We start from the raw sequence: 26,278 nt of genomic DNA on the forward strand, positions 1-26,278 counted from the left end.
GGAGTAACAGATATCAAGGTAATGGCTGGAGCCAGGAACATATGGGTTGAAGTCCTGCTTCTGACACACATTGGCCACATAACCTTGGACCCAGAGTGCCTTAGGGGCCAGGAGGTGCTGACCTGCATTAATAAAGGGAACTTCTTCACCCTGGACTCCCTATCCCAGTGAAATCACAGATCCCTGTCAGAATAGTTGGCATTTGGGGAGGATACTTCTCTATCCAGAATTCTAAGTTTCAAGTGGAGGTAGGAGCCAGAGCTGTTGAGGTGGTTTGGTTGTGGACCCCATACAGATGAGGGGCACAGTAGAGGATCCCTGCAGCTGGGGCTGCCTCACACTGATTAATGACTGGTAAAGGCTGAATCCACAAATCTGTGTTCAATATACTACTGAGCCAACTTCACTGGCCCTGGAAAAGAGAAAAGGAGATAAAGCCCCTTTGGGTAGGTTAAGGGGAGAATTTAGCCTTAGCTTTACATTCCCTGACTATTCTACAATCCATTTTGTGTTGGCCTTCAGAAAAGCATTAGATTGAATTCTGTTTCTTTTTTCAAATTGTAAATAAGTCAGACCATACAGTAAGCATTACTACCAACAACAATCCCCAAGTATACCTGGAAATAAGCTTTTACGATACAGAAATTTCTGCAATTCATTCTGGAACAATAATGGCTACCTTACATGCTCACAGACAAAATGTTCTTTGTTCATCAGTGCTGACTATCGATTGTTGTCTATTTGTAATAGGAAAAATAATTAAAGACTAAGCATCTGGTCAAAGGATTTTCAGACAGCCTTACTATTAATGTTTATTCTCAGCATCACAAGTAAGGATTTCAAAGTAATTTATATAGACATTAACTCAGTAAAGTATATTTTGTTTCCACATCATAGAGTTTATAATTTTTAATAAGAGAGGACACAGTTGAGGGTAGCTTTTCCCAGTTCTCATGAACACTGACTAAACTTGCAAATGTTGGTTGTATACAAAATGCTAAGCTGTCTCTTCATTCTTCTAAGAAAGGCTAGGCAAAAATAACCTGAAGACGTCCAGATGCGCTTGTAATTTAATATTTTAGAGAATTGATGATCTGATCACTTAAACAGTATTTATATTTAAGGGTTTTTTTTGTCTTTTATCAAAGACAAAAATAACTACTTCCTGCTTTATTGACTCTTTTGGTACCATTAAAAATTTCCTAAGCTGACCCACTGACATGAAAGATAATAGTCTTTCATTCACCAAACATTTCTTAAGTGCATGATTAGTGCCTGGACATACTCTACACTCAGAATGTGCCCCCCCAAAAACATGGTACTCTAGATTTGGGGTACTCTGTGGGTACTGAAAACCATGGCTCAGAAATCCCCACTGAGGTATTTACCTTTACTAGACAGCTAGAAGACACCATTAATTCAAAGCAAAGCAGCAGTAGAAGATCACCAACACTAATCCGACCCCTACAACAAAAAATATTTTTTGGCGGATATGATCTATTAAAAAAAGAAATACCATCAGTGGGAAGAAGGAACATCCCTAGGAAACTTCTGGAGGGGAGCACACATAGTGGATGTTTGGCCCAGAAACATAAAGGGGATGAAGGAAGAAGCAAGTCATACCTCCAGAGCCTCAGGGCCAACACCATAGTGTTCTCATTGGTCTTGTTCCCTCCTTGGTATTGCTCTCTGTGAGGCCTGCTCCCTTCTGGAGATCACATCCCATTGTATCTGAACTGTTCCCACCGCCTTTCTGTCTGGAAGTCTTGTCTCTGCTGCTTTCTGCTTCTCTCCCTTAAACTTTAGCTAGAGCACTCAGGTGAGTTGCTACCACTACCCTATAAGAGGAGGAAGCTGTGAAGTTTTTCTTATAGTTTAGCCTCTAGAACCAAAGGTTCAGCTCTTTAAGAAAGCATAATCACTGAACTGGGGGAGAAAAAAAGTCCAACCCTCAGCTACCAATTAGAATGTTTAGGCTTTTAATTTACAATGGAATTAGGGTTTTCTTTCTTCCTCCTTTGGAAGATGAATATCTCTGTCCCAAGCCTCTATCTGACTTTGAATTAGGAAGTTACATTTTATTTCTTTCAGTTCCTGATCACCAGCTTATGTCCCCCTCAAACAATTTCAGGATCTTCCTTCCAGTAAATTGTAAAGAGTTGCCTGGGTCTGGGGCACCACAATCTTCCTCAGGCCTCCAAATCTTTTGGGTTTTATCAAACAAATGAATGTGAGTAAACATAAAAGCTGAGCTTAAAGGGCAAGATAATTGTCTTTCCCCTTGGTTCACATGCTTGGTTTATCACATCTCTGTGATGCTACATATATTATAAATGGGAAATAGTATTCAACTTCGAGTGAGACAAAAAGACATGATTCTATTCTATCCCTCCAAGTGTTTAACCAAGTAAATGAAATAAACCATAAAGAAAATATAAGGTAGTATATGACAAATGACATAAGAGAAATACAAAGTATTCTAGCAATTCAGTGGAATAAGAAATCCTTCTGATTGAAAGGATCAGGGAAAGCTTTGTTGTCATGTGTCATTATAGCTGAACTTTCTAAGATGGGTGGAATTTTGATGGGTAAAGAAAGGGAAGAATATTCTAGGTAAAAGAAACTACATGAGTAAATTTTTAGAGATGAGAAAAGACAAAGAATGTTAGAATCAAGAGTGGTCTTGTTTGCCTGGATCATATCAAAGTAGTAAAAAACAAGACAGGGAAAATAGGACAGAATCAGACTGTAAAAGCCATTGAATGTCAGAATTAATAGTTTTTAGTTCAAATTCTTTAAAAAAAAATTGTAGTCATTAAACATGGATGTGCTAGAGTCAGCTCCAACAGACTGATCAGTAAATGTTCAGTGTGAGCATTTTTATCTCAGAAAGCAATAATTGCAACCATTCAGGGGTTGCTTTATTAATTGATTGTCTAAATTTGAGCAAGTCTTAATAATTCTGATTAAACATAAAAATGTGTGCATATATTTCTTACCCCCTTCTGCTTATTGAAGGGCAGCTAGGTTGCATAGGCAGGTACCAGACCTCGAATTAGGAAGATTCATTTTCCTGAGTTCAAACCTAACCTCAAACACTTACTAGCTGTGTGATCCTGGGCAAATCACTTAACCCTGTTTTCCTCACTTTCCTTATCTATAAAATGAGTTGGAGAAGGAATTGGCAAACCACTCCAATACCTTTGCTAAAAAAAAAATCAAAACAAAACAAAACCCAGAGGGGATGATGAAGAGTTGGACGTAACTGAGATGACTGAACAATGACAACTTTATTAAACCTTTCACAGAACACCCCTGCATTGCTCAATGAGAGTACAGTAGAAGGTCCTTAGAATGAAATAAGCTTTAGCCTGGAGGTCTGGTAACTGAAGACTAACAGTTATAAATGCCAACAACACCAACAATAACAGAGGCAACAACCAAAATTCTTGGTATTCATATCTCCTTCAAGATTTGCAAAGTACTCTAGATCCTTTATCTCATTTGAACCTAGCAGCACTCTGGCATTAGGGAGCTATTGATGGCTTTTAAGCAAAGGAGATATTAAGATTAGTTCTGTGCTTTTAGATTAATCTACAGTAACATCTGTATTTCTAGCCCCTAGGGATACCAATTATAGTATAACAGGGTATTGATAAGTCCTTGATTTATTGATTGATTGTTGTATAGACTGTAGAAGAAGGGAAAAGACTAGAAAAAGGGAGTTCATTTAGAAGTCTATTGAATGTTATGTTCTACCTGGCATGGTAGCCCTGGGAGTGGGAAAGAAAGGACAAATTTCAGGGACATTATGAGGGAAGAACCAACAGAATTTGGAGATTAATGGAATGGGGGAAGGGCTTAGGGGATAAGAGCAAAGGAGTCAAAGATGGTGGAATAACAGAGCTAGAAAGGATCACAGAAGTTACCTAGTCCTAATCAAACTTGACTAGAAATTCTTGCTACTACTTCTATGAGAAGAAATCATTAGATCTCTTCTGAAGCATGTCTATTGTCTCGGAGCTAAGGAAACTCCCTCTCTTTCTAGCATGACAGGGATCACCTAGGGTCATCCCAGTTCATCTTGAAGTAGCTCTTATTGGTAAATTCTTTATATTGAGCAAAACCTGCCTCTCTGAAGCTTCCACTCACTGCACCTTGTTAATCCTAGGAGTCTAATTAGGATAAATATGCTTTAACTTCAACAGGATAGTTCTTCAAATTTGTGGACAGAGGCTCCCCAGTGTCTCTTTTCCTCTGAATTAAACATTCCTAATTCCTTCCCTTGTACTGGCATAGTTTAATTCTTCTCGCCATCCTGGATGCCCTCCTCTTAATGCATTCCAGCTTGTCAGTATCATAGGCAAAATATAGCACTAACAAGTGAATACAAAGTTTGAGACATAGTCTCCCCAGAGCAGAGTGCATGCATATCCTTCTTTTTAATTTTTGTCTTTCTGGAGGGGGAAAGGCAGGGCGATTTGGGTTAAATGACTTGCTCAAGGTCACACAGCTAGTAACTGTTTAATGTCTGAATTCAAATTTAAACTCAGGACCCCTGACTCCAGGCTCTATTCACTACATCACCTAACTACCCTGAGCATATATCCTTCTTTCTGAACACAGCATTATAATTAAGGTAGCTTGATTGTATTAAGGTTATTTTCCCACACCACATCACATTGTTAGCTCATTTTGTACCTGAAGTTTACTATGACCAAAAAAGTGTTTTGTTTTTCCCAACATAGGCTATTTATTGTGTAGCCAAACCTCAATTAGCCTATACTTGTACAGTTAATTTTTTTTGAACCCAAAGGTAGAGTTTTACATTTATCCCTATGTAATATGGCAGAGTGATTAGAGAACCGGTCTTGAAGTTAGGAAGGTCTAGGTTCAAATTCTATTTCTGACATGTACTGGCTGTATGACCTGTGATAAGACACTGAGCCTCTCTATGCCCCAGATAATTGTTTAAAACTAAAAGTTGTGGGGCTGCTAGGTGTTAGTGAATAGAGCACTGACCGGGGAGTCAGGGGGACCTGAGTTCAAATCTAGCCTCAGATACTTGACACACTAGCCATGTGACCATGGGCAAGTCACTTAACCCCAACTGCCCTGACCTCCCCCCACCAAAAAGCAAAAAAAAAATACAATAAGTTGCATAATAAATTTATCTTCATTCATAGAGGTAATTCCCTCATTAGAATTCCTTATATAAGTGAAATCACAGGTTCAGTTCAATTCAAATTTCATCTTCTTACTTTTGTCCCATTGTTCTAGTCTGTCAATATCTATCTGAAAACTTATTCTGCCATCTAGCCCTCTTAGTTTTATGACATCTGCATATTTGGTAATGATGTCATAAAATGTCTTTATATAAGGCACAGGTAAAAAAAATATTGAACAGAACAGAGTTAAAGAGAGAGCCATGGGAAATTTTACCGATTCTTCTCTCGAGTCTGACATCCATCCATTAATCACTCTCCTTTGGGTCTGGAGTTCATCTAGTTCTGAATTCATCTAACCAAGCTATCATCCAATCCATGTTATTTTATCTTGTTCACTAGGATATTCTGAGAAACTCTGTCAAATACCTTACTGAAATGTAATTACAGCATCAATAGATAAGGGAGTTGTCTAAAGAGAGTGATGTGGATACACAGGGAACTCAACCATGTGATGTCAGGAATAACTGCCTAAGAATTCAAACAATAAAAAAGTGAGATGGCTCACCCTAGCAGGCACTAGGGTTAGCTAGCCACCACCAATTAAAGGTTGAATTTGCTTCTGTATTTCATAAAGGGAATTCTTATTCCAATATGGGTTGGTCTAGATGGTCTCTGAGTTTGTTCTAACAATGCAAGTGATTTTTTGCTTATGTCATTTACCCTAATAAAAAAGGAAATGTGGTGAGTCAATTGTAACTTATTTGATTTTTTAAAAGGTTTTGATGCCTTTTATTTTTGTGCCCCATTCATTTCCTTATATAGCTAGCCCTACCCAGTAAACTTTATCCTGTAGTAAAGATTTTTTTTTTTAAGCAATCGGGGTTAAGTAACTTGCTCAAGGTTACACGGCCAGTTATTATTTCTGGGTGTGGTGCTGAGTGTCTGAGCCCGGGATTCGATCTCCAGGTCGTCCCAACACTGGAGCTGGTGCTCTTACTCGCTGAGCCACCTGGCCGCCCCTAGTAAAGATTTTTTTAAAAGGTTCAGCAAGGCTAATGAAGATATTGTTAGAAAGACATGCAATATTTCACATATTTAATCCTCCTCCTCTCCAAAGAGAGTGGGGAGGCTTATTTTCTCATCTCTTCTTTGGGACCATATGCAGTCGTTTTGATTAAATAAATTTCAGTTTCATTTGATTCTTCTCTCCATTTTTATTGTTGTGGTATTATTTATGGTTATGCATACTTCATTCTGTATCAGTTCATATAATTCTTCCCATATTTCTTCGCATTCTTGATATGTGTGTTTCCTCACAGTGCAGTGATATTCTCCTATATACAATGCATTTAACAATTCCCCAAATGGAACACCCACTTGATTTTCAGTGTTTTGCTACTATAAAAAGTCTTGCCATGATTATTTTAGTATATTGGATCTTGCTTTCATCTGTGGCTAATGGTGTGGTCTCCTAGTGAAAAGTTATGCCATGTTTTTAATTAACTTATACAGGCCTATAGCAATCATTTCTTCCCTTTATAAATGCAGAAGGGAAGAGAAAATGGAGGGAAGAAGGGAACAAGCACTTATGTAGTGTTTTCCTTGTGTCAGGCATTGTGCTAAGGACCTTACAAATATCTCCTTTGATCCTTGCAATAACTCTGTGGGGTAAATGGTGTTGTTATTCCCATTTTACAGTTGAGGAAAGTGAGAAAGATAAAAGTTAAGTTCTTCCCCTGGGTCATGCAGCTAGAAAGTGTCTGAGGCCAGATTTGAATTTAGGTCTTTCTGACTTCAGGCCCAGCACTCTAAACACTGTGCCACCAGGCTATCTGTGTTCATAAACTTTCACTATAATAAACCATTTTAGAATTTTACCAACATTTTATATCAGCAATTCACTTTAGAATTTTGCCAGGAATTTACAACAAGCTCATCAGCTTGTCTGCAGAATTGACCTCATACTCTGGGAAAATATTGCTATTCAAAAGAGTGTAGATTTAGAGCCGGAAGAAGCCTCAGAAGTTATCTAGGTCAATTACCTCAATTTACACTGGGGTAAAGTGAGGCCCACAGAAGTGAAATGATTTGGCTAAGGACATATTGTTTATTATCCTTAGGTCCTGCAACATCTTTCCCATAGTCTAATTCCTCAAGAATCACTAACAACAGTTTGGAAATTTAATCCGTAAGCTCTTTGGATGACCTGGGATAACCCATCTCTTTCATTTTCCTCCTATACTACTCATGGACTAGAATGGCACCCTAGTGCATGGAATTTTCCATTGCAGGAGCTGAGTTTTAGGAAGACTAGGTGCCGTGGGATAGGATCAGGTTGGGCAGGTCCTGGTTAATCTGAGTTAGTGAAAGGACAGAAGAGACTGCATTATGAGTTTGAGTCTTACAAATAGAAAGTGATTGGTTAACAGATTGTCTGATACAGAGGCCTGGAAAAGGTGCCAAAGGCAAGAGGAATGTTCTCATTGTCAAGGATGAGTCCATATGTCCAGGGAGCGGGCAGAATAAGTGGCACAAAGACAGTAAAGGGTATGTAGGAGCCAGATGCTATATCTATTAAAGACCAAGGTTTAAGTTTTGAGCAGAATTTCTTATCATTTATTGCATTTTGTGAGTTGTGTCCCTATAGGTTTTTTTTTTTTTTTTTTTAAGCAATCGGGGTTAAGTAACTTGCTCAAGGTTACACGGCCAGTTATTATTTCTGGGTGTGGTGCTGAGTGTCTGAGCCCGGGATTCGATCTCCAGGTCGTCCCAACACTGGAGCCGGTGCTCTTACTCGCTGAGCCACCTGGCCGCCCCTAAGCAATTGGGGTTAAGTAACTTGCTCAAGGTTACACGGCCAGGTGTTTCTGGGTGGGTGCTGAGTGTCTGAGCCCGGGATTCGATCTCCAGGTCAGTCTGACACTGGAGCCGGTGCTCTTACTCGCTGTGCTACCTGGCCGCCCCTTCCCTATAGGTTTTTAAGGTGAAATATGTGGGACTCTTGCTGTTCTTTTGATTAGTTATAGCTAAGCAAAAGACAGTCTGAGATAGGTGACCTGACCTCATTTAGAGTAATTTACTGTCTTATCATCTCTTCCTTTATCCTGGATTTCAATTCTATCTTAACTCTTTGATTCTTTCATCCTACTGTGCCTATGAAGGGCACAGAGCATGTGCAGAGCTAACCTTTTTGCATCAGTCTGGCCAGGTTTGTTACTGAGCATGGTACGAGTGGGTACTTTGAGATCTGCAAGTAATCCTTTACCGGCCCCTGATTAGGGATAACCAGAAACCCCTTAAACGGGCATTTTATTTTGTTAAATGATATTTTCCCCCAATTACGTGTAAAGACAATTTTTAATATTCATTAAAAATTTTTGGAGATACAAATTTTGTCCCAGTTTCCTTCACCTCCCCCATCTTCAATATGGTAAGAAATTGTATATAGGTCATATATTTGCAATCAAGTAAAACATATATCCATATAAGTTACATTGTGGAAGAAGAAAAAACACAAAAAAATAAAGAACATGAAGAATAGTATTTTTTTTTTAAAGCAATCAGGGTTAAGTAACTTGCTCAAGGTTACATGGCCAGTTATTTCTGGGTGTGGTGCTAAGTATCTGAGTCCAGATTTGATCCCCAGGTCACCCCGATACTGGAGCCAGTGCTCTTACTCGCTGAGCCACCTGGCCACCCCCCCTCCCCCACCAAATAGTATGTTTTGATCTGCATTCAGATGCATTCAGTTTTCTTCTGGATGTGGATGGCATTTTTTTCATCGTGAGTCCTTTGGAATTGTCTAGGATCATTGTATTACTGAGAAAAACCAAGTCATTCACACTTGATCATCATACACCATTGCTGTTACTATGTACAATGTTCTCCTGGTTTTGCTCACTTCACTGTGCAGTAGTGCATATAAGTCTTTCCACATTTTTATGAAACCAGCCTGCTCATCATTTCTTATAGCACAATGATATCCCATTAAAATCATATGCCACAACTTTTTCAGTCATTTCCCAATTGATGGATACCTTCTCAATTTCCAATTCTTTGCTACCACAGAAAGAGTTGCTATAAATAATTTTGTTTAAATAATAACTTTTCCTTTTTGTTTTTCATCTCTTTGGGATATTGAACTAGTAATGGTGCTAGGTCAAAGGGTATTCATGGATTTATAGCACTTTGGGCATAGTTCAAAATTGCTCTCCAGAGTGGTTGGATCAGTTCATATCTCCACCAACAGTACATTAGGGTCCCAATTTTCCCACATTCCACCCAATATTTAACATTTTCCTCAGTCATATTAGCCAATCTGAAAGGTGTGAGGTGGTACCTCAGAGCTGTTTTAATTTGCATTTCTCTAATCAATAGTGATTTAGAGAATTTTTCGTATGACTATAGATAGCTTTGATTTCTTCATCTGAAAACTTCCTATTCATATCCTTTGACCATTGTTCAAATGGGAAATGACTTGTATTATTATAAATTTGATTCAGTTCTCTTTATATCTGAAAAATAAAGGCATTGTCAGAGATGTAAAATTGTTTCCCAACTGTCTTCTTTCTACTCATGGTGGCATATGTTTGATTTGTTAGCTGCATGACCCTGGGGAAATAATTTATCCTTTGTCTTCCTCAGTTTCCTCAACTGTAAAATGGGGATAACAACACATCACAGAGTTGTTGTGATGATCAAATGGGATATTTGCAAAATGCCTTGAAGTTTTTAATGTGATATAATAAAAATCATCCATTTTACATCTTGTAAAGCTCTCTATCTCTTCTTTGGTCATAAATTCTTCCCTTCTCCATAGATCTCATGTGCAAACTCTTCCTTATTCTCCTAATTAGCTTTTGGTATTGCCTTTTATGTCTAAATCATGTACCCATTTTGCCTTATCTTGGTGTACACACACACACACGCACACACACACACACACACACACACACACACACACACACACACACACACACACATATATATATGGTATATGGTCTATATCTGGCTTCTGCCCTACTACAGAAAATAGTATGGGAAAAACTAGAAAAGTTTTCCCAGCAGTTTTTGTCAAATAGTGAGTTTTTGTCACAAAAGCTGGATTTTGGGGGTTTAGCAAACACTACATAACTAGTCATTTACTATGTCTTGTGTATCTAACTTATTCCACTGATTCACCACTCTATTTCTTAGCCAGTATCAGATAATTTGATGATTACCACTTTATAGCATAGTTTGAGATCTGGTACAGCTAGGCTATCTTACTTTGCATTTTTTTCATTAATCCCCTTGATATTCTGGACCTTTCGTTCTTCCAGATGAATTTTATTATTTTTCCTAGCTCTATAAAATATTTTTGGTATTTAGATTGGTACATCACTGAATAACTAAATTAATTTAGGTAAAATGGTCATTTTTGTGTGCTCATCATACTCATAAGAAATTGGCATTTTCCCAAGTGTTTAGATCTGATTTTATTTGTGTGAAAAGTGTTTTATAATTGTGTTCATATAATTTCTGTGTTTGTCTTGGCAGGTAGATTCTGAGGTATTTTATATTGTTTGCAGTTATTTTAAATGGAATTTCTCTTTTTATCTCTCCCTGCTGGGCTTTGTTGGTAATATATAGAAATGCTGATGATTTATGTGGGTTTATTTTATATACTGCAAATTTGCTAAAGTTGTTAGTTATTTCAGCTAGTTTTTTAGTTGATTCTTTAGGATTCTCTAAGTATAGCATCATATCATCTGCAAAGAGCAATAGTTTTGCTTCCTCATTACCTATTCTAATTCCTTTTCTTTTCTTATTGCTATAGCTAACGTTTCTAGCAGAATATTTAAAAATAGTGGTGATAATGAGTATCCTTGCTTAATGCATAATCTTGCTGGGAAAGCTTCTTGCTTATCCCAGTTATAGATAATGCTTGCTAATGGTTTTGGATAGATACTACTTATCATTTTTAAGGAAAGCTCCATGTATTCCTATGCTCTCTAATGTTCTTCATGAGAATGGGTGTTGTATTTTGTCAAAAGCTTCTTCTGCTTTGATTGAGATAATCATATGATTTCTGTTGGTTTTATTGTTGATATGGTCAATTATACTGATAGTTTTCCTAATATTGAACCAGTCTTGCATTCCTGGTATAAATCCCAGCTGGTTATAGTGTATTGATCCTTGTGATATACTATTACAATCTCCTTGCTAGCATTTTATTTAATATTTTTACATCAATATTCAGTAGGGAAATTATCTATTGTTTTCTTCCTCTCTTTTGGCTTTATTTGGTTTAAGTATCAGCACCATATTTGTGCCATGAAGGGAATTTGGTAAGACTCCTCCACTTATTTTTCCAACTAGTTTATATAGAATTGGAATTAATTGTTCTTTAAATGTTTGGTGGAATTCATCTGTGAGTTGATCTGCTCCTGGGGATTTTTCTTAGGGAGTTCATTGATGGTTTGTTCAATTTCTTTTCTGAAGATGAAGTTATTTAAATATAAATTTTCTTTTCTATTAATCTGGACAATTTGTATTTTTGTAAATATTCAACCATTTCACTTAGATTTTTAAATTTGTTGACATGTAATTGGGCAAAATAGCTTCTAATAATTACTTTAATTTCCTCTTTATTCATGGTGAATTCTCCCTTTTCATTTTCAATACTGGTAATTTAGTTTTCTTTTTTATAAATCAAATTAACCAATGATTAATCTATTTTATTAGTTTTTTTTCACAAAACTGGCTCCTAGTTTTATTTATTAGTTAAATAGTTTTCTTACTTTCAATTTTATTAATTGCTCCTTTGACTTTTCAGAATATCCAATCTGGTGTTTAATTGGGGGTTTAAAAAAGTAAAAAAAAAGGTAATATTTTATTTTTCACCAATTACATGTAAAATACTTTAAACATCTAAAAATATTTGAGGGGAGTCTAGGTGATGCCATGAATAGAGAACTAGCCCTGGAGTCAGGAGGACCTGAGTTCAAAACCAGCCTCGGATACTTAACACAAAACTAGCCATGTGACCTTAGGTAAGTCATTTAGCCCCAATTTCCCTACCTTCCCCTCTCCAAAAAGCAAAAATAAATAAATAAAATTATTTTAAAAAAAATTTGAGTTGCAAATTCTTTCCCTCCTTCCTTTCTTCCCCCATCTCATTCAGAGGGCAAGCAATTTGGGGGTGGAGCCAAGATGGCAGTGTAAAAACAGGACTTCCACATGGCTCCCACCACCTCCAATACATGTAAAAAATGACTCTAAACAAATTTTAAAGCTACAGAACCCACAAAGTGACAGAGTAAAACAAAGCTCCAACTGAAGGCAGCCTGGCAGGCTGACAGGAAGGGATTATCACACAGGGCTGGGGGCCAAGCACAGTCTCCCATGAGTCCTGTGGTTCTGGGGCCAGGGAGGCCCCAACCAGCAGTGGCCAAAGCAGACTTCAGGAGAATGAATCACCAGCAGCTGTGGCAGTTTCCAGACTTCTCAACCCATAAAAAACAAAAAGAAAGTAAAAGATCAGTTGGGAACTCTGCAGGAACTGGATGGAGAAGAGTGCAATGCAGCCCCTGCCCCTGGGGTGAGAAGCAGTGGAGGCACTTATTTAGACAATCCCCAATTGATGAGCATTTCCTCATTTTCATCTGTTTGGCAGTCTCCAGAGCTCCTGACTTTCAGATAGTAGGGGGACCAAGGGATCATTCAGAGGATAATTGTTCTTGCTTTAACCTGCTTGTATCTGGATCGTAGTCTTTGGTGGTGGTCCTAGGGTATGTGGCCAGTATGCCAGAGCTTGTGGGGACTGCAGAGAGGGTACCCTCCTAATAGCTCCAGCAGCTGCAAAGCCTCCAGCAATTTGGGACATAGCTTTCTGCAATATGGAAGCAGAGTTCTACCATGGCAAAAAACTTGAAAGTCAAGTAATTGGCAGGCAATAAAATAAAGCAGAGAAAGCACAAACAGACAATAGAATCCTTTTGGGGGAACAAAAAAGATCAAAGCATGTAATGGGAGGAAGACAATTAAGTCAGAACTCCTGCATCAAAAGCTTCCAAGAATAATGTGAACTGCTTACAGGCCATGGAGGAGCTCAAGAATTATTTTGATAATCAAATAAGAGAAGTAGAGGAAAAATGGCAAGAGAAATGAGAATGATGTAAGAAAATCATGAAAACAAGTCAACAGCCTGCTAAAGGAGACCCCAGAAATACTGAAGAAAATAACAACTTAAAAAAGACTAGCCCAAATGGCAAATAAGGCCCAAAAAGCCAATGAAGAGAAGAATGCCTAAAAAAAGCTGAATTTGCCAGATGGAAAAGGAATTTCAAAAACTCACCGAAAAGAATAATTCCTTCAAAATTAGATTGGAGAAAATGGAGGCTAATGACTTTATGAGAAATCAAGATACTATAAAACAGATCCAAACAAGTGAAAAAATAGAAGGCAATGTGCCTTTGGAAAAACCACTGACCTGGAAAATAGATCCAGGAGAGATAATTTGAAAATTATCGGACTACCTGAAAGTCATGATAAAAAAAGAGCAGAGACACCATCTTTCAAGAAATCATCAAGCAAAATTGTCCTGATATTCTAGAAGCAGAGGGCAAAATAGAAATTGAAAGAATTCACCAATCACCTCTTGAAAAAGATCCCCCCAAAAGAAAGCAAGCAATTTGACAGAACAAACTGAATAAGCCATCAATGAACTCCCTAACTTTGTTATACATATACAGTCATGGAAAATATATTTTCATATTAGACATGTTGTAAAAGAAAAAAAAGAGACAAAACCCGAAGAAACATAAAGTTTTTTAAAGTATGTTTTGTTCTGCATTTAGACTGCACCAGTTCTTTCTCTGCAAATAGATAGCACTTTTAATCATAAGTCCTTCACAATTGTCTTGGATCATTGTATTGCTAAGTCTAGCTAAGTCATTTACAATTGATCATTATACAATATTGCTATTACTGTATACAATGTTCTTCTGTTTCTGCTCATTTCACTTTACATCAGTTCATGTAAATTTCTCCAGATTTTTCTGAGAATATCTTCCTTGTCATTTCTTATAGCACAATAATATCACATTAAAATCATATGCCATAACTTTTACAGTCATTTCCCAATTGATAGACATTCCCTCAATTTCCAATTCTTTGCCATCTCTAAAAGAGCTGTTATAAATATTTTTGAACATAAAAGTTATTTTTCTTTCAAAAAAATCTCTTTGGGATTCAAACCTAGTAGTGGTACTGCCTGGTCAAAGGGTATGCATGGTTTTATAGCCCTTTGTACATAGTTCCAGATTGCTCTATCGAATTGTTGAATCAGTATATAACTTCACCAACAGTTTATTAGTGTGTCAATTTTCCCACATCCACTACTTTACCTTTTCTGTCATATTAAACAATCTGATAGTTATGAGGCTCAGAGTTGTTTAAATTTGCCTTTCTCAATCAACAGCAATTTAGAGCATTTTTCATGTAACATTAGATAGCTTTAATCTCTTTTTTAAAACTTCCTGTTCATAGCCTTTTATTATTTATCAATTGAGGAGTGGCTCTTGTTTATATAAATTTCATTCAGTTCTTTATACATTTGATTAAATTTTTTCAATAGTTATAATTAGTATGTATTTCCCTACATTTTGTTTTCCCCATTTATTCTACTCTCTTTTCACCCTGTCCATTCTCAAAACTGTTTTGCTTCTGACCACCACCTCCCTCAATCTATCCTCTCTTCCATCAGCCCCCCCTCCCTTATCCCAATTTCTCTTCTACTTTCTTCTAGGGTAAGAAAGATTTCTATACTCAAGTCAGTGCATATTTTTTTCCTCTTTGAGCCAATTCTGATGAGAGTAAGGTTCAAGCATTATGCATACACACATATTCCCTTTTACTGTAAAAGCTCTTTTGTACCTCTTTATGTCAGATACTTTATCCCCATTCTACCTCTCTCCCTTTCCTCTTCTCTCAGTGCATTCCCCATTCTCACCTCTTAATTTAATTTTTAAATAATCCTCCCATCATGTTTAACTCACACATGCATTTTTGTCTGTGTATGCTCTTAATTGCCCTAATGATCATAAAGTTTTTGGGAGCTATACGTTTTCCCCATGTAGGGATGTAAACAATTTAACCTTATCCAGTCCCTTATGAATTTTCTTTCCTGTTTACCTTTTGTGCTTCTCTTGTGCAAAATTTGCTATTAAACTCTGGTCTTTTCATCAGGAATGTTTGAAAGTTTTCTGTTTGACTGAAGTTCCATTATTTCCCCTGAAGGATTATACTCAGTTTTTCTTGACAGGTAATTCTTGGTTGCAATCCTAGCTCTTTTGTCCTTCAGAATATCATAATCCAATCCTTCTGATCCTTTAATGTAGAAACTGCTAAATCTTGTGTTATCTTGACCGTGGCTGCATGATATTTGAATTGTTTCTTTTTGGCTGATTGCAATATTTTCTCCTTGACCCGGGAGCTCTGGGATTTGGCTATGATGTAACTGGGAGTTTTCATTTTGGGATATGTTTCAGGAGGTGGTTAGTGGATTCTTCAAATTTCTACTTTATTCTCTCCTTCTAGAATATCAGGGCAGTTTTCTTTGATAATTTCTTGAAAGATGCTGTCCAGGCTATTTATTTTTCAGAATCATGACTTTGAGGTAATCCAACTATTCTTAACTTATCCCTCCTTGATCTATTTTCTAGGTTAGTTATTCCAATGGGTTCTTTCATATTTTTTCTATTTCTTCATTCTTTTGATTTGATTTCATAGTTTCTTGATGTCTCATAAAGTCATTAGCTTCTACTCATCCAATTTTAATTTTTAAGTAATTTTCTTCATTGAGTTTTTTAACCTCCTTTTCCTTTTGTCCTATTCTGCTTTTTTAAAGAAGCTATTCTCTTTAGTGAATTTTTGTATGCCTTTTGCATTTGGCTTATTCTTTTCAAGGCAACCATGGATTTTTTTGTGCCTCTTTTGCCATTTGACCTATTCTGTTTTTTAAGGTGTTATTTTCTTCAGTAAATTTTGTGCTTCCTTTTAGCAAGCTTTTGGCTTTTTTCATGATTTTCTTATATCACTCTCATTTCTTTTCCAAATTTCTACTCTTCCATTCTCACTTGATTTAAAAATCCTTTTTGAGCTCTGCCATGGCTTGAGACCAATTGAGGTTTTCAATGTAGCAGCTTTGACTTTATTGTCTTCTGAGCTTGTCTTTTGGTCTTCCCTGTCACCTAGTAATTTTTTATAGTCAGAATGTTATTTTTCTGTTTATTCATTTTGCAGGCTTATTTCTTAACTTTTAACTCTGTGCTAAAGAGGGACTCTGCCTCTAGACAAGAGAGGGCACTTTCCCAATCTTTAGATCTTTTGTGCAGATATTTTCACAGATAATTCTAAAAACCTGTAAGTTTTTGGTTCTTCCAAGGAGGTATGATCCAGGGAAAGGTGTATTTACAACTCTCCTAGCCTGTACTCTGGTCTGTGAGTGATCCCACTCTGCAAGCTCCATGGACTAATGGTCCTTCTTGCCCTGGGACTGAGACCCAGGATGTGACCCAGATCCAAATGTGAGCAATGCAGCAGAGTCCTCCACCTGTTACCAGCAAAGCGACCCCTGTAATTTACTGAACAGTTGTCTGATGTACTTACCATCTGTGAACTGAGAGGTCCAGAAACTGCCACTGTACCTACTAATGCAGTTGCCCCCGAGGTCTATTGCTGGTTTGTTGGGACCTGGCTGTGCTGGACTATGCTCCTTTCTCACCCTGGTGCAACAGACCTTTCCTGCTGACCTTCTAAATTATTTTGACCTGGAAAATTGTTTAACTCCATTCTTTTGTGAGTTCTGCCACTCCAGAATTAGTTTTGAAGTATTAAAATTTTTTTTTGGAGAGGTTTGGGGGAGAGTTTAGGCAAGTCCCTGCCTTTTCTTTGCCTTCTTGGCTCTGCCCTCTAATTGGGGATTTTAATTTAAAAAATTTGTTTGTATGTCCAATTTATTGATCTGCATTTTCTTTATTATATTGATATAAGTGTTTAGAGATATACAATCTCCCCTAAGTACTGCTTTGGCTACATCTCATACATTTTGGTATGTTGTCTCATTGTTGTCATTCTCTTTAAATAAATTATTGATTGTTTCTGTAATTTGTTCTTTGACTCACTCATTCTTTAGGATTAGATTATTTGGTTTCCAACTAATTTTAATTTATCTTCCCACTGGCTCTTATTGAATGTAATTTCATTACATTATGTTCTGAAAAGGATGCATTTAAAGTTTTTGTCTTTCTCCATTTAATTGTGTTATGTATTGATGCCCTAATATGTAGTCAATTTTTGTGTAGATGCCATGTACCACTGCAAAGTCTATTCCATTCTGTCCCCATTCAATTTTCTCCAGAGGTCTATCATATCTATCTAAAATTCTATTCACTTTCTTACTTTCTTTCTTACTTATTTTGTGCACAGATTTATCCAGTTATGAGAGAGAAAATTTAGGTACCCCACTAGTATAGTGTTACTATCTATTTTCTCCTATAACCTCTTTAACATCTTTAAGGATTTGGATACTGTACCATTTGGTATATATATGTTACATATTTATTATAGATATTGCTTCATTGTCTGTGGTGCCTTTTCAAGATGTAGTTTTCTTTCTTATATCTTTTAATTAGATCTATTTTAGCTTTTGCTTTGTCTAAAATCATGATTGGTACCCCTGATTTTTTTTAACTTCAGGTGAAGCATAATATCTTTGATGCCAGTCTTTTGCCTTTACTCTCTATGTGTGTGTCTGCCTCAAGCATGTTTCTTATAAACAGCATATTGTAGGATTCTGGTTTTTAATCTACTCTGCTATCTGTTTCTGTTTTATGGGCGAGTTCATCCCATTCACATTCACATTTATTATTACTAACTGTATATTTACCTCCACCTAATTTCCCCCCTGTTTATACTTCTTTCTGTCTGTTTATGTCTGTCTCTATCTCTCTCTTTTTATCTCTTTCTCTCTCCTTTCACCCTGTCCTCCTCACCAGTGTGTTGCTTCTGATGACCACCTCCATCAATCTGCCCTCTCTTCTATCATCTCCCTCCCTTTATTGTTCTTCTCTCCTCATACTTTCTTATAGGGTAAGATTGACCTTAATATCCAACTGAGAGTGTATTTTTCCCTATTTGAACCAAATCAATGGGAGTAAGGTTTAAGCAATGCTCACCTCCCTCCCTTCTTTCCCTCCAATATAATGGGTCTTTTGTGCTTCTTTATGTGAGATAATTTACCCCATTCTACCTCTCCCTAACTTCTTCTCCCAGTGCAATCCTTCTTCTTACCCCCTTTTTATATCAGCCCATCAAAGTCATCTTAAACCTGCATCCTCTGGTTATGTATACTCCTTTTAACTTCCCTAATAGTGATACAGTTCTTAAGAATTGCAAGTATCATCTCCCCATGTAGGGATGTATATTGTTTAGTCTCATTGAATAATTTATGATTCCTCTTTCCTGTTTACCTATTTACTCTTCTTCTGAGTCTTGTATTTGAAAATCAAATTTTCCATTTAGCTAGTCTTTTCATCAGGAATGTTTGAAAGTCTTCTATTTCATTAAATATCTATTCCCCTCTCCAAAGGATTATGCTCAGTTTTTCTGGGTAGGTAATTCTTGGTTGTAATCTAAGTTACTTGGCCTTCTGAACTACCATATTCCAAGCCTTACCATGCTTTAATGTAGAAGTTGCTAAGTCCTGTGTAATTCTGACTGTAGCTCCTCAAAATTCTCCTATAAGAAAATAAGAGGAGAAGGGAACAAGAAAAAGAGGGAGCTACTAAGCTACTAGAAGGGAGAGCAGATTGAGGGAGGTGGTGGTTAGAAACAAAACACTGGTGAGGAGGGACAGGGTGAAAGGAGAGAGAGAGACACAGAGAGAGAGAGACAGATACAGAGAGAGACAGAGACAGATAGATAGAGACAGGGAGGTATAAGCAGGGGAAACAAAAGGCAGAGGGAAATACACAGTTAGCAATCATAACTGTGAATGTGAATGGAATGAACTCATCCATAAAATAGAAACAGATAACAGAGTGGATTAAAAACCAGAATCCTGTAATATGTTGTTTACAAGAAAGACATCTGAAACAGGGAGACAAACACAGAGTAAAAGTAAGAGACTGGAGCAGAATATATTATGCTTCAGTTGAAGTAAAGACAAATAAAAAAACAGGGTAGCAACCACGATCTCACACACAGCAAAACTGCGAGTTCTGGAATTTAGCTATAATATTCCTGGTAATTTTTATTTTGGGATCTCTTTGAGGAGGTGATCAGTGGATTCTTTCAATTACTATTTTACCCTTTGATTCTAGGATATCAGGGCAATTTACCTTGGCAATTTCTTGAAAGATGCTGCACAGGCTATTTCTTTCTATCATGACTTTCAGGTAGTCCAATAATTCTCTCATTACCTCCCTGCGTCTATTTTTCCAGGCCATTTGTTTTTCCCATGAGATATTTAACATTTTCTTCTATTTTTAAAAATTCTTTTGATTCTGTTTGATTGATCCTTGACATCTTATGGAGTCATTAACTTCTACCTGCCCAATTCTAATTTTTAAGGGATTATACATTATATTCAGTTTTTCTGGGCAGGTGATTCTTGGTTTTAATCCCATCTCCTTTAACCTCTGGAATATAATATTCCAAGCCCTTCAATCCCTCAGTGTAAAAGCTGCCAGATCCTGTGTTATCGTGATTGTGTTTCCAAAATATTGAAATTGTTTCTTCCTGGCTGCTTGTAATATTTTCTTCTTGATTTGGGAATTCTGGAACCTGGCTATAATATTCCTAGGAGTTTTATTTTTGGGATCTTTTTCAGAAGGTGATTGGTGAATTCTTTCCACATCTATTTTGCCCTCTAACCAAATCTAAAGCATCAGGGTAATTTCTCTTGAGAATTTCTTGAACGATGATTTCTAGGTTCTTTTTTTGATCATGGCTTTCAGGTAGTCCAATAATTTTTAAATTATCTCTCCTGGATCTATTTTCCAGGTCAGTGGTTTTCCCAATGAGATATTTCACATTGCCTTCTATTTTTTCATTTGTTTGGATCTGTTTAATAGTATATTGATTTCTCCTAAAGTCACTAGCTGCCACTTGCTCCAATCTAATTCTGAAGGAATGATTCTCTTCAGTGAGCTTTTGAGATTCTTTTTCCATCTGACAAATTCAGCTTTTTAAGGCATTCTTCTCCCCATTGGCTATTTGAGCCTCTTTTGCCATCTGAATTAGTCTATTTTTTAAGGTGTTATTTTCTTCAGTCGGGATGTTGACTCCCATTTCATAATTTTCTTGCATCATTATCATTTCTCTTCCCAATTTTTCCTCCACTTCTCTTATTTGGTTTTCAAAATCCTTCTTAAGGTCCTCTACGTCCTGTAACCAGCTCACATTTTTCTTGGAAGCTTTTGGTGCAGGAGTTTTGACTTCACTCTCTTCTTCCTGTTCCATGGTTGGATCCTTTTTGTCCCCAAAATAGGAGTTTAAATTTGGGTTGCTCTGTTTACTTTGCTTCCCTCATTTGCTCCTGTTGCCACTCTTTTACTTGACTTTTGGGCTTTTTGCCACAATAGGACTCTGCTACCAGACAGGGGAGCTTTGTACCAAATGCTGGGGTTTTCTCAGCTGCCAAAGGTATTAGTTGGGTGCCCTCTCTGAAGCCTCCACACTCTCTGGCAGGCTGGTCGCACACCCAAGGCCCTCCACCCTAGACTGCAATCCAGATCTAAGCAGGTTAAAGCAAGAGCAATTACCCCCTCAGACTGATCACTTGGTCCCCCTACAATCTGCAGGCCAGGAGTTGAAGCTGCTGTATGGGAGCAGCTGCTTGGCTGCTGAGCCTCAGCGGCTTCTCGCCTTGGGGCTAGAGGCCAACTGCACTCCCAACTAGTGGATCCCAAAGTCCACACTGCACTGACCTCTCACTGTGTCCTTAGCGTCTACGTGTTGATAATTCTGGAAACTGCCACAGCTGCTGGTGATCTGAAGTCCCTCCAGCTGGCGGCTGGTTAGGCTGCTCTGGGGCTAAAACCTCAGGCTCTCGTGGGGCTGGGATCGCTCCCAGAGTGCTGCGCTGGCTGCTTCCTTCTGGACTGCTGGGCTGTCCTCAGTGGGAGGTTAGCTTCTCTGTGTCATTTTGTGGGTTTTGTAGCTCTAAAGTTTCTTCAGAGTCACCTTTTACATGAATTGGAGGAGGTGAGAGCTGGAGCCCTGTGGAAGTCCTGTTTCTACTTTGCCATCTTGACTCCACCCTGAAATCCATTTCTTTAAAACTTCCTGTACACATTAGACTATTTCTTGTATTCTCTATTCTTATCTTTTATGAACTCGAAATTAACAAATTAATTTCTTTTCAACATGCCCATTGTTTTTAATTTTCCAACTAGTTTCTCCTTTTGAATCAAAGTCAGGTTCAAAGTAGTTCTTTTCCTCATACCTCCACTTTCTGAAAAATAAAGTTATTAGCAATGTAAAGCAAGAAGTTTTTAAGTCCTCTGCTTTTACCAGGGCCCTTTTCAAATGCATCTCTTACTGAAGTCATCATTATAGCAATGGAAATGGGCATGGTGAGGATTAAGGAAGAAGAAATCTCTAGAGAGTTAGTAGGTACTGAAATTCAGATTGCTAAAGAGGGTGTTGAACTATTTGAGTAGATTAGGAGAGGGGACTTTTTGTCTCAAAAAAGAAGTATGTTCCAGATATTTTGAGGTCTTTCTAGAATTACAATTTTATTATATTCATTTAAGCAACTTGGAAGAAAACAAATGAGAACAATTTTATCAATCAGACCACAAAGTTTGTTGAATATTTTTGAAAGCTGAATTCTGCAGGAAGTAATTTCCTCAACAAGTGACCTCATGAGAACATGTGACTGACCTTTAATTTTTGCCAGGGCAATATTCAGTGTTTTTGTGGTTCAAAAATAACATGATCAGTGATGATGATGATGATTCCTTGGCCCAGGACTCTTTACACCTGAACCTTATTTAAAATGATGAAACCCAGATAATAATAATAATTATTATCACAATATTTCTAGCTTCTGAAGAGATAATAGTTTTTTGAAAAGCATCTTATATACATGCATTAGTAGCATGAACCCAGGTTACATCCATGTTCAAAAACCTTTCTTATGTTTGCAATATACTTAATCCTGTTCTCATATGATTTATATCAGTGAGAAATTGTTTTTAAAGGCACTTTGTTAACTCAATTGGTTATTTAGAAAGGAATTATCATTAAAGGAAGCTACACCTATCCAACAGCTGCCATTGAAAGAAGTCAATTGCAGAAGCAAGAGACTTTCAAGTCTATTGAACACTCTGCTTCTAAAAAGAGTGATATGAAAAATTCCATCACTTAGTTCTAGCAAAAGTAATCATGACAGTTTCTGATGTTGGCCTTGAGACATAGGCCCATTTTGTTCTCGTTTTTTTCTTTCCTGTGTTTGGGTGAGAGGGATTCGAAGAAACAAAGAAAGTGTCATGGATCTACTAGCTTATTAGAGCACTAGAAAGGCAAACAAACTAAGGTCATTCCTTTAATTATCTCTCATAGGTACACTAGAAACAGACCACCTGGGGCTGAAATAGAGAAGAGCCTCTGTCTGCTGAGAACGGCTGCTCAAAGGGGCTTTGGATGCCAAGCTGAGCTAAGGTAATACAATTATATGACCACACAATGTTAGACTTCATCATCTGATTTGGCTTCTTAATTTAACAAGTGTGGGACCTGAGGCCCAGATAGGTGAAGTGATTTGCCCAACACCATAAAAACTAATTAGATGGCAACATCTGTGTGTGAACTTAGATTTCTTGACACCCAAACCAATGATGTTTTCCTTTACTAGTGCTCTTGCCTCAGTCCTAAACTGGTTGAGACTTCATAGGCCACACAGTATTATAGGAAGAACATACTAGATTTGGAATCCAGAAACCCAGCCCTATTACTTCTGATCTGTGTGATTTTGGGTAACTCACTTAGCCTTTTTGGGGCCTCAGTTGTTTAATCTGTAAGATGAGGTGGTTGGATGATGTCAGGGTTTTTTTTAAGTCTTCTTATTCTTTTTTTTAACATTATCAATCATGTTAGCAACCTGGTGAAACATATGAATAGCTCATCAGAATAATATTTTTAGAGGAAACCAAAGATTAGTGAAAATAAAGACTCAATTTTTTCCCCACCCAGACTCCTTGAAACCTACACATGACCCTTTTAGGGTCCACGCATACCACATTAAGAAGACATCATCTCTAAAGTCTTTTCCAGCTTTAAATCCTTTATTTTCTGGGGAGAAGTTTGAATGGAATACTGCTTCTTAATTAGATACATGAAGATCTTACCTGATAGACCTGATCATTAAAAGAGAGTTAAGGGTGATGCTCTCTTTCAGTGAATTGTACAATGTAGCTCCACCCTCCTAGAGGTGATCAGGACCAATTTCCATCACATACACCATTTAGTGACAGTTTAATTTGTCTCACAAGTCTGCAATATCCTCACAGTCAAGATATGACACGATGCAAAAGGTATAGAGATGGTTGCACCACTGTGCCACTCTGTGGTATTTCTACCCCTCTCATCTTTTAATATGAGTGATGAATTCTGTGCTTCAGCTGGATATCCCATTCCACCTTCAGGCTCTGCTGCCTCTCAGAAGGTTCTTTGAGGTGAAATCTTCATTTTTCATAACCATTCATAGGCTTATCCTGATTCCTTGGTAGAGTCGTTTATAATCTTCCCTCACAACCTCTGCTGCTTTCAAAAGTGTTTTTCTTGCCATCATATTTTGTAGATTCCCTGATTCACATTCACATTCTTTCATTCAATCTGCCCATGACTGAGATGAGCTTTTTGAGGATACTCTTACAAGGCAATTTCATATCATAGAAAGAGCAATCGATTTGGAGATGATCTGGGTTTGGATCCTGCCTTCTACATATATAACTTCATGCAAGTCCTTCCTGGACCTCAGTCCTTTCTCTGTCTCTCTGTTTCAGTCTCTCTCTCTCTCATCTCTGTTTATCTCTGTCTCTCTGCCTCTCTCCTTCCTTCTTTCATCCTTCCTTCTCTTCCTTCCTTCTTTCTTTCTTCCTCCATCTGACCCTTTCTGTCTGTCCCTCTTCCTCTCTTTCTCCCTTCTCTTACTCTTTTCCATCTCTTCCTCCCACCGCCCTCCCCCTATTTCATTCTCTTCCTTCTCTTTTAAAATGAGGGCCTGAAAGAAGATTATCTTTATGGTCTTTCTCATTTCCAAAATTCTATGATCCTGTTTCCATCTGGTTCCACCGAACCAGCCAATGCTTCTGCACAGAACAATTCTCTCAGTTAGGTCATTTGTACTTTAACTATTTAATCTTGTTTTGCACCATCTAGGGTTCCTATCCCTTTAGAAAGTCAATGGTCTGATTCATTGAAAATGACTTTTTTTCTTTCTCTACTGACAGATACATCATAGAAGAAATGTCTCATGTTGCTGGAGGGCAAAATGAGTTCAACTCTGTCCTCTTGATGGAACTTATCCATGTCTGCAGGTGTTTCTCTGTCTTCCAGAAGTGTACATTTATGATATGGAGGGAATGTCCACTTTAAGATTTCAAGTTTCTGTGATTTTGTCAGTGTGGGTGTTATGTCCACTGATCCAGATTAAAACCCCACTCTGTCTTGGGATGTGACCTTTGAGAACTGCTGTGACAGAACCATTAATCACCCTGAAGTCAACCTAGTGATGAGCCTGCTGAACTTAGGTTAATTTTTGGATATCATTTGTATAGGCTGTCACAAGACCCATAGTCAGAGTATTTCCAGCTTGGTAGAAATGAACTGACAGAGCTTCTGCTCCACTGGCAAAGCATTAGATCCAGCTACTTTTCTTCCTCCAATGAAGCTTTGGAATAGGAAGCACCTATTGGAAGCAGAAGTGGCTAAGTGTAATCATCATTCATTGCTCTCCCCTCTTTTGAACTCACAAGTGTAGTGATATCAATAATAAAATAGACAGCAAACATTTCTTAAGTGCTACAAATAGCTGAAGAGACTGTTTCTGTTTAGGGGATCCAAGAATTCAAAGTGGTGGTAGAGTTATGATTGAATGAAGAAGGATGAACGTAGAATGATCATGTATTTAATGTCTCAAAAGAAAATTTAAGTATTATCAGTTTCCTTCATTTCAAAAATGAGGAAATTGAGATTACAAGTCTTTGTGAATCACTTAGAATCACATGGCTAATCTGTGTTTTATGGAGGATTTGAACCCAGATCTTTCTGATTCCAAGGACAGTGCTTAAACTACTATATCACAATGCTTCTCCATCTAAGCTCTGGCCTGTAATAACTCTGTGACCACAGGCAAATTACTTTATCTTTCTAAGCCTCAGTTTCCTGTAAATTGAAGATAAAAGTATTTTTACTGCCTACTTCATAAGTTTGTCATGAAGCTTTCTTTTAAATATTTTTAAATATTAAAACATTGTATACTCTGAGTTGCTGTTGTTCAGTGGAATTTATAAACAAACAATTCTGAGACAAGTTGCTATCCTGCTATTATTATTTCAAATTCATTAGTCTGTGCACCATTTCATTCCTGGTCTCGCATAGTTTTGATTTCTTCTGTTAGATCTATATTTTGAAACCTTTTTAAAATTCTATATGACTTCCATCTCATTTAGGACCAGTAATTAAAATGTGCTCTAATTTTTATAAGTAGATATTATTTCCGTGAACTTGCGAACAAAATTTTTGACTATATCAATGTTTTGGTTTCAGCATTTGTTGAGTTCATTCTATCATCAAGGCTGTTGTGAGAACTCTTTAGATATTTGTTGTCTTTTGATGAAATAGTGAACTTATGATCTATAATAGTAAAGTTTTTACTAGGTGCTAATTTTTTCAACATGATGTAATGTTATTTGTATTTTACTCTTTCCTTACTTCATCAGCATTAACAAATCATGACTCTTTAAAGATAATCCTACTGCAATTTCTGGTGGTGATGACCTGGTCTAAATTGGTATCATAAACTTACTTAGTACTTTAAATAAATTCATGTGACTCAG

The sequence above is a fragment of the Petaurus breviceps genome, unplaced genomic scaffold (assembly GCF_028583685.1).
Source record: "Petaurus breviceps papuanus isolate PSGF00001 unplaced genomic scaffold, PetGlider_PUasm1.0 90424, whole genome shotgun sequence".
Classification (NCBI taxonomy): Eukaryota; Metazoa; Chordata; class Mammalia; order Diprotodontia; family Petauridae; genus Petaurus; species Petaurus breviceps.